Raw genomic sequence first — 18,799 nt, 5'->3', positions numbered from 1 at the left:
TATGTCTGATACAAACATCAAATTTATGAACGTGTAATATAACGCGAACATCGACAGAAATTTATAGATCTTATCAGATGAACGCCGCGTAATCCGTAATCTATCATTCGAGTATCTTATGATTATACGGCTGTCGAAGGGCAGTAATTTTAACACATGATACAAGCCCCCGTATGAATATACGGTATATTATTAATCATTCAAAGCGGCCTACACTTTTCGCGAACAAGTACATTCAGCTGAATAAAATTACATACAGTGTAATACTTCGGAAATTCATGTAGCGATTTAATTAAATGGGGAGAGGCATCCCAGAAAATGATAGAAAATACCGAACAGAACACAGTAAACCGCAAAAATCGAAAAGAAAAAAACACAAATATAATTTATAATTTCTGAGTAAATGCTTGTCCTTTTTAATTACTGTTTACTCGTGCAATTGCTGTCAATGAATCATCCAAGCAAAAAGTTCTTCGCAGAAGGATCTATTTGTCGCATGATACATTGACGGAAAGCGAAACTTACAATTACGCTTCTCTCGTTTCTCGGCAGCAATAAAATGGGACGGTTTATTCATTGCAGCATGAGTCGCATAGCAATCACACGACTCATTGTAGCAATTATTGTACTGGCTTCCCAAAAAGTAAAACTACGCATAGCATACCGCGGCATGAAAGTATTCAATGAGATCCTAAAGAAATCCCGTTTCAAGAAAGTCTCCAATGACAAAGACCACTTTACGGTCCACTTCTTCCACTCCGTAATGTAACGAGTCTTTGGAGTACATTTCTTCATGGCCGCGAATTGTGCTCTCCAACCAGGTACGAAGATTCGTGCTCGATAATGGATTCTTTTTGGGCTCTACGACCTTATATAACTTGTTGTTCCAGATGAAGGCCCACCACGGCATGTATGCGTATAATAGCTCGTTTTTTGTTCTCCCAAAACACGGTATGCCAATCGTGTGGCATTACGATCTCATCTTTCGGACTGCGTCCGAAATTCCAGACTCTTTTTAATAATAGGAATGGACATAGAAATGAAGATATCTAAGATGACACGAGTGCAGCAATCGTTAATGATGATGATTGTCGAATACAAAACGCAGATTAATAATAATGACAATTATAATTTTATCAAAATTATATACATGTATAACTTATATGCTTTATCCATAAATCTAATGATTTGTTTGGTCAAATAAATGGATAGACGAAAACGCATATATATATCTGACCGAAATAATTTATTGAAAATTTAGACAAAAAAAAAAAGGAAGAGAGTTGAAGATAACGCATACGTTAACATTCTTCCCTCTTTGTTAACAATATTGAACAAGATATCTCCATGTCGTGCATACCGCAGCGGAATAAGATGACGTGTGCACGCAATGGCCAACATGACGAGCGAGTACCCGCATCTCTGCGTTAATCGCGAACGCAGGTACTCAATTACGAAACACGGGTATTTAAAGAGCTACCTTGATGCGCCAGAGGTAGTCTCGCGAGTGAGTCGTTCGCGAACTCGGATCCTTACGATTGACTCCTCGAGGGGCGACTGCAAGGAAGGAAGACTTTCTTCCCCCCCGGGTATGGTACTCCACCTAATCGCCAGATCCTTTATTGCTAGCGATTACTTTGGTTAAGTACCGGGATCATTGAGAAAATTGCGGGTCTGTTTGCACTGTCAGCCGATGGACTGGTTTTATTCGGTTAAACCGACGGACAGCCTATACTTGAACGAAGCACCGGGCGAAATCGCTTTATCAGCCTCAGCCAAAGTGTATGAAATGTAGATTCGATGACGTTCTGCGAAAAGATATGCAATCTTTTCTTCCCGTGTACACCAAAGCATCGGGGGAAAAAAGAGAGCGATCTTTAAACATTAATAGCAGGATGCGGCAATTTTTAAATTACACCTCCGTGTACAATCGTTATTCTGAGAGTCATTATTATTATGAGAGTCATTATTATTCGTATTACTCTCTAACTCAGCATTTTAAAAATTAAATGCCACAGTTGATGACTCAATTTTGATTGGAGATCTAAACGCGTTAAATAGAGATTTTAGCACGCATGATTTTATTAAGCGTCTCAAGAATGGACCTTGCTGAGCTGAGAGTGACGCATGAGAATTGAAAGATTCGTCATTGGATCGACGTGCCGCGTTTTGTCGCAATTACATGCTTTTATCACTTCATATCCAATTAAAATAATTATCATTATAACGGAAATACATCGCGTGCAAAGATTATGCGACTCTTTCTAATCGCCGATAGGATGATTGAGTCGGAGCTCGCATGTGACGACATAATCATCGAGAGAGATTAAAATGACGTTGGCAGGCTCAAAGTCCTCGCACGTCATCATTACGACTCGCGATATAAATAGTAGAATATTCACCAAAAAAAAAAACGATATAAAACGACCGGTTGATTATGCCTGACTTTCGATCATGAGATGCAAAAAAAGAATGGCTGGATTTTTTCCGTTACATCCATAACAACAGTATGCTTTTTTTCCATGTTCTCTCGTATTCGCGTCGTTTGATTATGATATAAATTGATCGACATCGTAAAGCAAGCGGTTTAATGTACTTGGCACGACGACGTCAGACCGATCGTCACGCATGCGATTAAAGTTCTTCGTTACAGTAAACATATCATTCATCGTCCGCATCACACGGTGAATCGATCCTTAAACTTATGCTTGCGAAGGTGACAGGCGCGTATTTCGTCCATAAATCGAGCTGACAACGTGCTTTTAACAAAGAATCTACGCCCACGCGTATTCTCCGCGAAGAGAGATTTGATTGGAAGTATAAATCGCTATTCGTTAATGTCAATTTTTAGACTATTCAGATCGCGTAAGGAACAACCATTATCACTGTGATTCGATCGCTGGAGAGAATTTTAATTTAGCTTGAAAATATGAGCAGGAACGAATCGATGGCACAGAGGTGAAAATTAATTCTGCCCGCCGCGAGCGCATATTATGCCCCGGGACGTCCAACAGCGATACACGCGGTTGCGATCTAACGGAGATGATAAGACTTCCTTAAAGACAATACGATAATTCGTGCGGCCATTTATCACGAAACTGAGTATTTAACGAGAGCGATCTGATAATAAATGCAATTTTTAATCTGGATTTCCTTCAGGGTAGCCGGGGGACGGGATCACGAGTCGGAATTCACGACTTTGATCGAGAGCACGGGATGGGCCCGCGATCGCCCTGGCCTGGTATCGTACCTTAATGTATCGATCGATCAATCGATCCCTTTCCCTCGAGGAAACGAACAGCAGCACGAACATATGATAAAATGGCCTCTCGTTCGCCGTGTGCGTGCGCAAACAATTACATGAGCGTGACGTATATCTGCAGGTAAATGTATCTTTAAACGGATTAGGCGAAAAATATTCTCCCTCTGGATTAATTATTCAATCGGAAGAACCTTTCTTAATTAAACATCACGCCTGGATTAGCGACCAACTTCGTAGTTTTTATTATCTATGTAGCGATATCAGAGAATAATTAAAAAATTTGTATTTTGTTGTTAAAAGATATATAAGTTAAAATTTTTGTGTTAAATATTTAACAAATTTATGTGTTTATTTAATATATTATTGTTGTGTTAATTAAACTCGAGTGTTAAATTATTAAAACAGCTGAAAAAAGTGTAAAAATAACATGCGCACCTATTTTTAATTTTACACAATACATATGTTCCGTATTATTAATGACAGGATTTATCTTAAATTAAAATTTACAGAAAAGAATGTTGATTTTATTCTACTATAAGAAAAAGAATGAGACCGGGTCAGTAACATTTTTCCAAGTTAATTTTATCATTAAAAATATGTTGATTTTACAAAAATTTACTTCGAATTATTTTGAGGTTTGCATTTATTTTGTATAAAAATATTAATATAGATATAAATATTAATATAATATATTACTATTAATATATTATTATTAATATAATATAATGTATTACTGTCACTATTAATATAATATAATATATTACTGTCACCATTTAACATTATGTTAAATTAATACAAAAACTTGTGTGGACTGTTTGGGACATGTTGGGATGTCTGTTAAATTTAACACAAGTGTGTATCGCGTCTCGAATTTTTTCCTGCGGATATGTTTACGAAATTTACCGAACATTCGCACGCGGCGATTACGTGACCGAGCAAAAGTCTCGCGACGCGACCGTCATATAAAGTCACACTCCACTTAATTAATGAAGTCCGAAACAAGTCCGAAGCGGATGGGACATCGCGTCGCGCCGTTCGTTCGCCCGTCCGCGCATACATACATGCGCGTTTAGGAGGTCTAGTCCTTCCTTCCCCTCGCTGGTAAATACCGGAATTCAGCGTCCGCCAGATTGAGAGATATTCCAACCATCGCTCGCGCGCGCATACGGAGGTGACGGTCAGTGCGCGCCCGTACGAGATCGGCGCTTGCGGAGTGTGCGAGACCTGTTTGAACGAAGTCTGATGGCGGGGTGGAAAGGGGTGACGGCGGCATGGTTTTTCTGGTGGGGAGCAGGCCGCTGCGTGCGGTCCCTTCTTCGACGGACCACCCAAGTAGACCGGCTTACGCCGCTCGCACACACGCTCGTTCGCCACACACACACACACACACACACGCGCATCTCTACACGAGATCCCGCGTCGTACACGCGGAGCGATCTCTATACACCTACACACCTGCCGCGCAGCGTACTCGTCAGATACATACACACACACACCACGCGCGCGCACGCGCGCGCGGTTGCGTGTCTCAGGCTCGATCGAGGAATCGCACGGAAACGAACCGCGCGCGGTCATTTATGAATGAACCGAACGAGATGCATGTCTGCGTCTGCTGCCTGCATGATTCTGCCGCGGCGACGCCTTCGTCGAAGAACCGCGTCTGAGCGCATAGAGCTCGGTTTCTAACTTTCGCGTTTCAGACTTTGTTGCCTTGCCGCATGCCGTTGCGTTCCGCGACGCGCCCGCCGGACCGGATCAAGGTAACCCCTAAAGGGCCCGACGTCGAGTGTCATATGGTTTATTGCGTGCCGTTGCGATGCGGAGAGCGGAATTTTTCTTTTTTTAACTGCTACGCATCGCTGGATTTGACGGGATACCGCGCGTTTCATTTTATTAATTCATTCGCACAATATGTCGCTATGACAACACGCAATATTTAGAAAATATTTACAAAATATTTATAATAATTATTTGAAATTTTAGATCCCAAAAATATTAATATTTATTAAAATATTTTTGTGATCTTAAAAATTTAACAGATCATAAAAATTTATCAAAAATAAAATTATTGAGAAGTATTTACAAAATATTATTATAAATATTTATTGTTTACTTGTCATAAATATTATATAAAATATTTAGTCTATATTTTATTTAATAATATATCGAATAAAGTTTTGATGGTTTTTTTTCTTTTAATATATACAAAATATGTATAAAATATTTATATATTTCAAAAAATTAACGGTAAAAAATATTTATGAATATTTATCATAAATATTGTGCGCTGTCTAAGTAGGAATTATGGGAAGTAATATTTTTACTTTTTTCTTTTTCAAATTTCTAAAAACGTGTTATTTCATAACACATAAAGTATGTTATGAAATAATAAGGCAATAAAATTAAAAAATTAAAAAGTTTTTAAATGATAAAATCAATAATAAATAAAAACCATTGGAATCCGAACACAATTGCTTCTTATTTCTTATGTGAAATAATTTAGAGTGTGTAAAAATAATAATATATATTAAATGTAATTTGAGATCAAATGCCCAATATTTTTTACGTCATCTAAAGTTGTCGATGACACCATTCCTCCCAGTCTTTCGTAATAATCTCTCGTCATTCTTTAGACACTCGCGATTGAACGATAGCTCCCGATATAATGTCATCTGCGTGACTTTAAGAGAGAAATTATTGCTCATTGTCTTCTACAACCGCGGAGAATCGCACTTTGTGCGCTTCCTTATTAGGAAAGTCATCTGATGGCGAAACACAACATAGGATTCCTCTTTCAACTCGCCAGCTTTTCGGGAGGAAACCGAGTACTCGTTAGTAAATCAATGGCCCGTATTAACGGACGAATAGAATTATCTTCCGTCGCGCGGAATGACACGACGGGCCCTAACAGGTATTACACGACTTTATTACGTTCCGAGACCTACGTACGTACCTTGCCGGTAGCAATGCGATGCAGTTTACAACGACCACCATTCAACCTTGGACGCTGGAGGTCGATGACGGAGCTCGGGAAAGCGAATCTTTTCATAAAACGAGTGTGTATTCTAAGCAAGATATTCAATAGCGATAAGTTATTTTTTAAATAATATTTCCGACTAATGTGAACTATTAAATATTTATTGAATGGTCACTTGTGTGATGAATTATCGTGGAAAAAACAAGATATATTATAGAGATTATCAATTCCCATAAGCGTTATCGGCTTACGGATTCTCGTAAACATAATGTAATAATTTTTTCGACATTAAGCAAATATTCATTTAAGTTATCCATATACATAATTGAATCTAATATATATTTCGCCTTAAATTAATTTCTGAAAGAGTCGTTAGAAATAAATGTCACATTTCGCTCGCATAAATCGTACCCTTACAAAAGAGAGGCGCGATCCTATTATCTCGAGACATAAATGTAACGCACAAAAAGAAATATCGCGTAGCGCGAACCCGTGTGGCTAATTATAATTAAATGGGTCAAAGCCGATGGAAACGACTTTTCGCGAGATTGCAATCGAAATCAAGTGCAACGGTTGGACGGTGATGTATGGCGGTTGACTGACACAGATAAAAGAGCATAACAGTTTTCGCTTTATGCCACGGCTCATTACTGCAATTAGCATGCTAATTCAAATATTAGTCTAATGAATATGAAAATGAGTACCGGCAAAAATTCAAAGCAGTGTCGTGGCACGTGGCCGCGTACACCTGTACGCGCAAAGAGGTGTAAAGGCAGATATACGTCATTAAAATGAACACGTTTATTACAGTTTGTATTTTTATCGCGCTTTTAATCCGAGAAAAAAAATTAATTAAAATTCTTGCATTGTTGATAAATATATATATATATATATATATATAATATATAGGCAATTGAATATATTGCAAATTATTGATTGCTAAATCATCGCGATGAAATTACATGCACAGGCAAAATAAAATGCCACGACTTGCGAACGATACATGGCTGGCTAGCACTCGTAACTTCTTGTCACTTCATTATAAGCTTGTTGAGCGCTTAAACAAAGTAAGAGCAAAAAGGCATTTTGTTAGTTTGGCATTAAGCCTTCGAGCAGAGGAGATAAGCATCGGATCGCGCACCTGCTACAGAGTTTATGACTTCATCCTGGACCAGGCGATCGCGTGAATCGCGAATCATTAACGATACCCCGGCAAAGTATGCTTTTCTTAACCAGTAAGCTAAATTTAATATCCACTTTTCAATATAATTAATGTAATTAAAGTAATATAATTAATATAATTAAACTTTACAGATTATATTTCCGTTGAAAATAATTTAATTTTTATATAATTATGTCCCGTTAGAACGCACACGGAGAAAATTTTGCTGTAAATGTAAATTACATTAAAAGTACAGTCTCTGTTACAACATTTATTGTAAAGTTGATATAAAACGACATTTTTGGAATATTTAATTATTATAAAAATTGGAAATTATGGATTTTTATTGTTTGTTAAAAATTACATATTCTTATTATGCGTAAAAATATTTTAATAATTACAATAATCCTTTGTAAAATATAATATTTTATATTATATACATATTTTTATAATATGTATATATTTATTATATTTTATTTAAATTTAATTGATTAATAAATTAATCTTAATAATAAATTAAATTAATAAATTAATTCTTATCTGAAATTAATATCTTTATCTTAAATTAATAAATTAATTTTAATGCGATACATTTTATTTATTATAGTTCTCGACAGAAGAAAAAAATGTATAAGAGACTTTGATAAATATAAATGTGGCAAAAATAAACTCCTCTTGTCTACGATATATGACATACGAAAAATATTGGATGTCGAGGAATCTTCTGAAGTTTCGCCAATTTTCTCACGAAATTTAAGACACGCAGATTGTTCAGCGGTATCGAAAAACCCGATGCCTTAGGGTTAATTGCGCCGACGAAGAATAATGCGTGTGCGGCGACAGAATTTCTTTGAAATAACTTGCTAGCCCGCCGATGTTATCTCGAAAAGGTTTCAGCGAGAGACGGTTTAACGAATTCTCGCGTCCGAATTAATTATGTGAATCCGAATGGAGAACGGAGCAATTCGCGGGTGGACGCGGTGCGAAGGCAGGAGGAGAGTGTCGTCACGATAATGAGCCATTAAATAATTGTCGCGGCGGGCGAACGGTTTTATTATCGTGGCGCGGCACGATAAGCCCTCGACAAAGCTACCGTGAATTCCTGGGACAAACACTTCATTATAAACTTTTGATTGCCTACAACCACCACTAGCGCAATCATTAAAGCGAATTGAAAGTTTGCCGCACGGAGAATAGATATTACATCAATTAATAACGGCAATCAATGGAAAATCGGCGGCATCGAATTAATTGATCGAAAATTCGCTATCATGTGTTTTCGAAATAATTTAATATTGACTCGACTCAATCGAGTTTCTCTTTTTATGAAAATTTCACTCGCAGTTACATAACTAAATAACAGGATGCGTCCGGTGCTAAACTTTTTCGTGTTAAAGATCGATAATATTTAATATATGTCGTAATATCCGGTGTAGCAACCTCTCTTTCGTGGTAATAAATAAAGATGATTTAGGAACACACAAGTTATATTACCTGTTTTTCAAGTCTAATATTTTAATAATTTTTTTTTTTATCATCACGTATATAAATAACATTAGCAAAGATATATGATGCATTTTATTATATAAAAAACGTGAATGTATCTTTAATATACATTATCAATACATGCTCTTAAGATTTATAACTTAATTAATTTTATTTGGTTTACTGAAAAGAAAAAAAAGAAAAAACTTTTCGATAAAACACTATTATAAATTAATATTACATCTTATAAAGCGAACTTTTAAGCGAAAATTGAAAAGGCATATAAAAATTATAATAAGTTTTAAGAAACATGCCAAAGAATTTAGGAAGATAAAAGAGTAAATATTAACGATAAAAAAAGTATTAAATCAACAATATTATATATGAACTATGTACATCCTGCATCTTTCATTCTACCGTCTATATAAGGTAAGGTAAGTTTAAAAGAATGTAAAGTGTTTCATCGATGTCGCCGTAAACTTTACAGACAGCTATGAAAAATGCATGGTGATATAGCGAGAAAATAGACTTCGACTTGGTCAAATAAGTCGTAGATGGAAGTAAGAGCGAGGAATCTGGGACATTATATAACATTAACAAAGAAAAATATTGCTCCTAAGAGCTACTCTATATGTATAAAGTATATTTCCTCAGCAATACAAGCCGAGAATATATAACACATGTGTGGTGAAATTTTGCAAAACGCCTACACGTGTGCTGTCGCAATAAGGCACAAAGAGATATTTATCTTGGCGTGCCAGGACTTGAGAATATTTTTTTTTTTTTTCCTCCACAACTCTTTTATATCTACTAAACGCAGCATGAGGAGGATCGTTTCTCGTTTTGTATCCATCGTATAGGAATAACAGGTGAACGTTGACGTAGGTAATTCAAACGACGTACACGTGCATTCACGTTCACGGCGAACATAATTTCAAATTGCCGATATTATATACGAAGTCAAATATAAACTAGCGTCTCTAAAAGTATTGCAACGAATAAAATGTTGTAATGCCAAATAAATCTTATAGGCGTGCAAACTAATATTTTTTTGATGAACAGGAAAGAAATGAGATTAAAATTAAAAATGTAAATTAAATTAAGAAAAAATTAATTGAATTCCAATATCTTTTCGACTAAATCGAGTCACAAAAATTTTAATAAAAATTCGAATAAAATGTTCATGAAAATCTATGCAATGACTATAAAAAAATGTCACTCGCGATAACGTGGCATGAATCGAACATGAGCGACTTAATGAGAGCCCAGAGGGATGCTTATAGGAGCAGAATCGAGGCTGATTCTTTGACGTCAGAGGCTCGCGAGAAGAAAGGGAGGCTGGAGGTTCGCGGCAGAGGTGCGTTTAAGAATCGCGCTCGTCCAATCGTCCCGTTAATATCGCGAAATTAAAAGCCCGTAATTTATGGGCCGTTTGAGGACCTGGTGCTATCCCCTGAATTATGGCTCCCTTAACTAGACTTGAATTACGACGAGCCGCCGCGGAACCCATCCTCCTTCGACTCGTCCGCTCTTTGAGTCGCTCTCTTCTTTCCTCGCCCTCCCCTCCCCCCCTCCCCTCCTCACCCCCTTTATCACCCATCCGCTACCCGCTCTTTTGAGTTCGAAGTGCGAGGTGGTATTCTCTCGTGCTTCTCGATTTTCAGATACCTATTTCCGTCGTGGTACCTTCGCTCGAATGTAGAGTACTGGTCGGCTTTAAATCTCTTTTTACCTCTCTTTCTGTCTCTCTCTCTTCTTTTCATCTACATCTTTTTTCCATGCACATCCTTTTATTATTCGAACCGCATAAACCAGAATGCACTGCGTGGCACAAACTGTCAGCTCTTTGTTCCTCCAACATGAAATCGGCTTTGAAAGAAGGAAAGGTTTTAGACATTTTCCTTTCATAACATGTTATGGTTGTAGTAAAATTTATTTATTGGTAAATAATAGCGTGCTTTCATAAATATTTGCATAAAATAAATAAAAAAATATTTAGCTACATATATGCATTATTGAATGTCAAAATTAATTAGTAAATAATTAATAGAAATTAATAAATTAATAAAATTGTAGTTAAATTAATAAAATTATAGTCAAAATTAATTAGTAAATAATAAAAATTAATAAATTAATAAAATTATAGTTGAAAAAAAATGTATAGTGAGTTGACGCGCTTCATATAAAAAATTATGAATTCACAAATATTTAACTTCAATATTTTAACAAAATTGATTATTGCTGATTTAGCTGCAAGATTGTTATGTTACCTTTGTTGTGTGTTTTATTTACTACCATGTTATTCTCATTGTCTCAATGTGCATTTGGACATTTGAACAACCTAATATAGGCCTCAACCTTTATTTGCCATCTGCTGCCGGAAGGACATAAACGTCAGCCATTCTTCCTCAAAACCACCAACACAACCGGTGCAACAGTTTAATGGTTACGGTAGCCATATTCGATAGTACATAGCCATAGAAAGCAAGAGATATATTTTGGAAGGTTTACCCACAAGGATTAAAGGATCGTTAAAACATTAGTGGAAAATTTCAATTTGTCATGGCACATTCCTCAATTTGCCTGAGACACCTTACAAATCCTTAGGGGATGAAACCCATTCTTTTCTGTTCGTGGGTACCATTAGGGTGTGTATAAATACCCATTTTGCTTCCTAAAGAATTTTCTTACAGGGCATCTGTTTTAGAGTATGGCTTCTGCTAGGGGATTTCTATAGTAGGTAATAATTTTCCTTAAATAACGCATCATGTCGATATGGCTGCTAATGTTGCTGATTATGTTTGTGTGGATCGTTTACGGTCGGAAAAAATAGAGATAAATCAGAGATAAAAATGCATGTCATCGTATAATAGAAACCATCCGACTAGATAACCGGAAATAATTCGACCACGCCTACTTTCTCTGTCTCATTACTTTGAAAAAACGATCAGACTAATAGTTAAGGTCCTGTGGTTAGATTTGAAATAATTATTTTCACTGTTTTGCTTTTTTTATGTCCATAGTCGATAAAAAAATTTTTTAGCTCTTTATAGTAATATCGTATCTTTATGATTATATCGCTATATATAGAAAAAAAAAATTTTCAATATATTGTCATTAGAGATGCTTCTAAAGAATACACGCATGCCTATTTTTAGAGATCGCAAATGCGTTTTTTATTTTTGTACAATAAAAGATTTTGATGAACAAGTTATCAGTTTCCGATCATTATAATATAAGCCACTTATCTAATCGATTTCATTTAAATTGGCATATCTAAATACAATAAAAACAAAGCATTTCATACAAAAATGTTTCAATAAATGTTGGTTTTTGAGAGGGGAAGAGAAGAGCATTATTTATTTTTAATTTGGACGTTTTTGAAGGTCATTTGAAGGTCAATTTTATTTTTGTTAAGGGAAACCCTTATTTTTTATTGCATATTTTTATAGCTCTTTTTGAGATATTTTGAGATTTTCAAAACACTATAATAAAGTTTTTAAATTTTTGGTATTTTTTGAGTTATTTTACATCTTAATCTGACATATTTTGATATAAAATATTTTATAAAATATTCATAAATTTTCAATAATCTTACTAATAGTATTACTTTTGTCTAAAACATTTTAAAATTGTTTTGTTTTTATGATATTTAATCGTGTCAATTTAAATGCCGCACCTTGTATATAAACACAATTATAAACCGTATACGCTTGCGATGAACTGTAGAGAAAAGTAAAATTAATTAAACTCATAGCGATGACTTCTCATTAAATGTTAGATTTATGTGTGTATGCGTCAAAGCTAGCTTTGATAAATTATTTATTAATGATATGGCGACGGCTTCTGTCTAACAGTTTTCTTTATGATCCATAATTATATTCCTTATCTTGTACTTTTCATATTTTGTGCATACTAATTGATAATATTTATATATGTTTATCGAGAAAATTCGAGAGACTCCTCTGTATTTTACACAGAATATTTTGCTTTTCTTTGTGTAACAAAATTAACATTTGATGAATATTATTTCTCGCCAATCACGTGGGACAAGTCATTTATTTTTATTATCTCAAAGATCATAAATTGTAATCAATTAAACATGCTTAATCGCACTGCAACTGATTTGTTTTTATATGATTAAGATGATACACAAATTATCAGTAGACAAAAAATAAATGTAAAAAATGCTGATAGATTTTTAAAAGTGTCAAATATCACGTTTTACGTATTTATCGGCTTGTTAGGCGTGCATAATAGTATATTAAATAATGAAAATATTTCCTGTCTTCCGCGCAGCAATTTTATATATTACGAATGAAATACAAGAAAGTATTTTGCGAGAAAAGCGCTTTGCGAGTGTAATGATCGCAACGATAGTCACCGATGTGATCGGTTTCCAGGAGCTAAGCACGTGTTGTACAAAACCATTTACGCTCTCAACGCTGTTCAACGTACAACTGTAGACACGTGTGTGCATCTAGACGAAGAGAGAGAGAGAGAGAGAGAGAGAGAGAGATGAGATCTCGTTCCGTTCGTACGTGCTCGCTGTCATACATTAGAGTTAATTAAGTGTGTTTAATTAAACTCGTTGTTCCTCTTTTAATGCACCCTCTCTTCTCACGGACTTACCAACACTTCTCTGACAGTCGACGCTCGCGCCATTCTTGCTTCCACCGTCGCTCCTCTGTTTCGCTCGTTTTCCCCGTTCCTCGCTGATGGACTTAGAAGTGCTAATGGCTCCAGTTTCGATTCCAAGTATGGTTGGAATTTCTCTTGACCGGCGGAGATGGCTCTCCTCCGAGAGACCGGATGCAAACGGCGCGATCCTTAAGGATCTATCCACGTCTTTTTGTTTCGAACGAAGCGCGAATGGATTCTAAATACTGCATGTTAAAGTACACATAGTACATGCAGACAATTTTGGCAATCAATGAATTAAAAAAATATATACTTATAAATATTATTCAATAATTATTATGAATATAAAATCAATCATGCTGTGGAAAGGCAATTCAGACAGATTTAACAGTTGTCAGGTTATGTTTTCGATGTGAAATTGTCTGTAAAATAAATTTTCGTCAAATTTGTTTCGGCGATACCTTCATGCAGCAATTATCGACTCGCGCAGCAAGCTTCCCCGCGTGCAGTAAATAAGACGCCGTTATACGCGAATAGCGGGACGCGGGAGATATCGCGCGGGATATTCGCAGAAGCGTGCAACGCTTCTCCCTCTCTCTCTCTCTCCCTCTGACGTAAAACCACGTCCGATAATCTTACGGAGTCGGTCATAAATTTCGTATGAAGCGAAAAAGTAAGTACACCAGTTTTTCGTCGGCGGCGCAGCTTCCTCTCTTATCCCGCCTCATCCGAGACGCGATCGTTCGAAGAAAGAAACGCACGCGCGCACGGCCGTTGCACGCGGTTTAATATCGCACCGACGTCGGTCATCGATCGATAGCCACCGACGACGACGACGGCTATCGGGAACGAGCGTGCACATGCAACGCTTACACAGAGGTGTACGCGTATATACACACATATACGCACACATACGAAGAGAAGTAACGGGCGATTCTTAGGAGACGTAATGGCACCCGCTCGCGAGAGGGGGAGGGGGGAATGGGAGCGAGGATGTGTAAAAGGCAATTGCCTCTCCTCGCTTATGGCCCGACATACCCGGCGACTCGCATAACTTCGCATCCACGAACGGGCGATGCGTCGCGTCGCGCACCTTAATGCCTCGTGTGTGCATCATGCGTTGCGTGCGACCCCGCGTGGCGGACGTGTTTACAAAACGGCAATTTCACAAGGATAATTATGAAATATGCGAAGACGACGGACGAAGAGGAGACGGCGACGGCGAGGCGAACGTCCGCCGAGATTCTCCACCTCTTACGACGACGGCCCTAATCGCAATTAAATTCGCCGGTTTATCGCCGTCACTCGCAAATCGCCGCGACGTCACTCACGGATGATGTATCGTTCACGGGTGAATTTACCGACCCGTAAATATCTCGCACGCCGCGCATCGGCAGGAAAACGATTTTCCTCTAATTAAATGATGATGATAACAAGCGATGCGAGGCTCGACATAATATTCGAGAATCTAGGACGCAGCATCCGTCACAAATGAATACATTTGCGGAGGATATTAACTCGGGCAGCCTCATGGCGCGTGAAATGCGAAAGTAATTTATTTCCTATACCTGTAATGTGTGCCACAAAACGCTTTATCTTCCTTGCAATTCAGTAATAATATTATTCTGTAATTCAATCCGCTTCAAATTTCTACATTCTTACTGTGATTAAAGAAAACGACATCGTTGGAAGTAATTGCTTTTATCATCGATTAAATACTAATGTAAAGGAAAATAAAATTACGAGCTCTTATTATCGAGACGAACATAAAAGATTTTTCTATAGGAGCTATATCAACTTTCATTTATCTTTCCTACTTGTTTTTTTCTCTATCTAAAAGATCGAATTCGCGGAAGCGGTCATCTTAATTTTCATTCCCATCTTGGGCCGATACCCATTTAGCCGCGCTCTCCTAATAATGTTGTACGTCGTTAAGCCCGACGTCTGTACGCGCACGCACACATACACGCACTCGTCGGATAAACCATACGTATGTACGTTCTTAATTACGGCGGAAACATTACGGAGTCGCGCGCGGTTGTCGGCCGTTAATAAAGGGCAATATCTCTCCGCGCGCGAGAAAAAATTATTACCGCCACGAGGGAAGGTCCTGCGTAGACCGATATCCGGTTCTGCACGCCATCGTCGATGCAGATTGCGATTGGTAGGACGGCGGCACGGGTCCTTCATTAAGACGAGAGACTGACCGAAGTGCTTTTTCAACAACATTCGCCCGAATAGTTCTAGCCGGAACGCAACCTAATCAAATTGACCGCGACGGGCATAAAACAGGCCAGATCGTTGTTACGGATGAATTAATTTCACGAATTATTAATTCTGAAAATTGCAAGCAAACCATGAAACAAAATAATGTCACGGATACGTTGTTTTATAGCCTAAATATATATATATATATATATATATATATATATATATATATATATATATATATAGATTCTTTAGAACATTTTAAGAAATCCTAATACAAAATGTCGAGAATAATAATTTTAAATATATATATATATATATATATATATATATATATATATATATATAAATTATTATCCTCTTCTTGTATTAGGATTTTCGTCTTAAAATGTTCTAAAGAATCTGCCATTAAAAGGAAGTCCGGTAGTTTTGGGACACTCTGTATATATACTAAAAATCTATATTAAAGTAGGAATATTCGACTAACTGTGATTGTCTCATTTTTTAGAATGTTTGTGGAAATTCAGTGAGTTCAGTAGAGTAAATATTAAAGATAGTTGTCTCGCGATAGCACCATCTAAAATTTTGTACTTTGAATCAACGTTAAAACATATGACTACCTACGATTATCGATTAAAAACTTTTGAACATTCCATTATCAAATCAACCGCAAATTGTCCGCAACGTTCGCGAGCATCGTCTGTCTTTGTTCAACTTTCGCTGAATAACAAAGATGAAGGTGATACTGTGAGATCTTTTCATTACTGTATTTTTAAAATTAAACGGTCCATAATTCGGTTTTTTTTTTTTAATAGAGTTCCTAAAGTGTCCTTTTATTTTGTATTAATTTTTCATCACTTTCTCGTTATTTTCTTTAATTATTAAAATTCAAAATACGAGATTTTCGTACGCTTTGCGTATATATACGACATATGTAAAAAAGTGCAATTTTCGATAGCGATTATCTCGCATTCGGGCCGCACAATTTCTTAATATTCTCGAGATATAATTTTAATTGAAAATCCCCAAATCTATCGCGTAATAAACGGACGTAACTGCTACAGGAATACGCGGGAAGAGTAAGGAAGGAGGACAGAGGATCGCATTGGCCGCGCCTTCATTTTCCAGCCGGATTTAAATTACACGACGGCGCGCGTACACGCGCAGTAACGGAGTGCATATAAACGCCCCCGTAATTACGTTGGCCGCCAATTAAACGTCACTGTAAAATACAATATTCCCGATTAACAAGGGGACACGGCTCGTTATGGGAGGTTCGAGGAACGAAATATTTATCGCGGCGCGCGGGACGGGCCTTTAGCCTCTTGTGTCCTTGCCAAAGGTTGGCGGCGCAAAACGCGACCGATGAGGGTAGGTTAATCATCATTAAGGCGGAAAGGCTCTCTTCTACGGAGGGGGGGGGAGGGCCAGCCCTGGCCGGATCCTGAGTAACGATCGCGGGTGCACGCGTCGCATTAAGGTCCGCATAAATTCAGGAACTCGTGGAAATCGCCGCTTAATTTCGCGTTGCGAGGCGAGTCTTAAATTGCATTTTTGCCATTCCCGGAATAATGCAAGGGGGAATATATGCGGCGAGGCCGCGGGTCGAAGTTTAAATCGCCATTGCCGTACAAAAGTGCGAGCGTTTATCCCTCTAGCTCTCGCTAAAGCACGCGATTTATTGCGAATCGCGTGTACTTGAGTTTCGTTAATGGCGCATAAGAGATTGCGTAAAGTGAATTATAATTAAGCAACATGGACGGTGGTGGACGTGGATCGCATCCTCTCGAAGGTAGCGCAAATTTATCGCTAATCGGCACGATTTGCGAGAATAAAAGCGCGAAAGTGTCGGGTGGCAATAATCTGGCGATAAACATTCCGTATTTATCGTTTAGTTCAGGTATTCAGCGAAAGTACCTTTATAAAGAGTTCGTTAACTATGCTTGAAACTATAAGTACGTAATTATTGCGGCGATAATAATTTTACTCCGACTCGCGTATAAAACCGCGTTCGTTAATTGCAGACTCCCGTACGCTTTTTCGCCTTGTCAACGAAAATAAAGAAAGAAATATGGAAATTATCGCGGAGCGAGTTAATCATCATTAGAGGCAAAAACTCGGTGCTTCCACGCGGATCTATCCTACAGATACTGAACAACGCTTGCGTGAGAAGGCATCGCATTAAGGTTCCCATTAAATTTGCAAAATCTTCGATCCATATCATTCGACATACGTGCCGTTTGTTCGAAAAATTATGTAAACGAATGAGATAAGTTTCTATTTGTCATTTATATACGCGTGTAAACAAGGATATTTCGAATCGTTTCCAAATTATGATTAGAGCGGGATCCTTAAGGATGTTTTGGCTATACAATAGTAACAAAAAACTGTCAAAATTTAAAAAAAAATTCTTTATACTGTTCAAAAAATGAAATAAATAATTTTGGATTAAAAAAATTAAAATATTGCAAAAAAAATATGGTTTTTAACGTCTTCGTAAAAAATAGGTGTAATTAATAATTTGTGACAAAGTTTTTAATTGTGAATACGCCCTGAAATGGACAACAAGAAACAAAAAAAGACGAGAAATTTAAAGAAAGAGAGAGAGAGAGAGAGAAAGAGAATTTTTTTACAATTTTTTTAGTAAATAATTTAGTAACTTATTTTAATAAATAACTTTTAAACAAATAAGTGGATTAAAATTTACACAAATATTTATTATAGTTTCTTAATATATGTGAAAATTTTTAATTTGTTGGCAATGTTTTTTTCTTGCCAAATTTGTCAATAAGTGCTACATGATTTTCCAAGAATCAACATTAAACTTAAATAATTTCCAAACAGAGAAAAGAATTGTGCTGAAATTTTCCATAAAAAAAATAGAATAATCTACAAAATTTTCATATGTTTGTCAATGTTTTGACATATGACACATGCATTCTTAATGCGAGATATATTTTTCTGCATCGTGAGCGAGATAAGTAAGTTTTGTTTCGGTACAAAGGAATCATCATGCGAATCGTGACTAACATCCGCATAGTCCGTTCTGCAGTCGGGATAGGAG

Source organism: Cataglyphis hispanica, chromosome 23 (assembly GCF_021464435.1).
Source record: "Cataglyphis hispanica isolate Lineage 1 chromosome 23, ULB_Chis1_1.0, whole genome shotgun sequence".
Taxonomy (NCBI): domain Eukaryota; kingdom Metazoa; phylum Arthropoda; class Insecta; order Hymenoptera; family Formicidae; genus Cataglyphis; species Cataglyphis hispanica.
Note: the sequence above shows the minus strand (reverse complement) of the source record.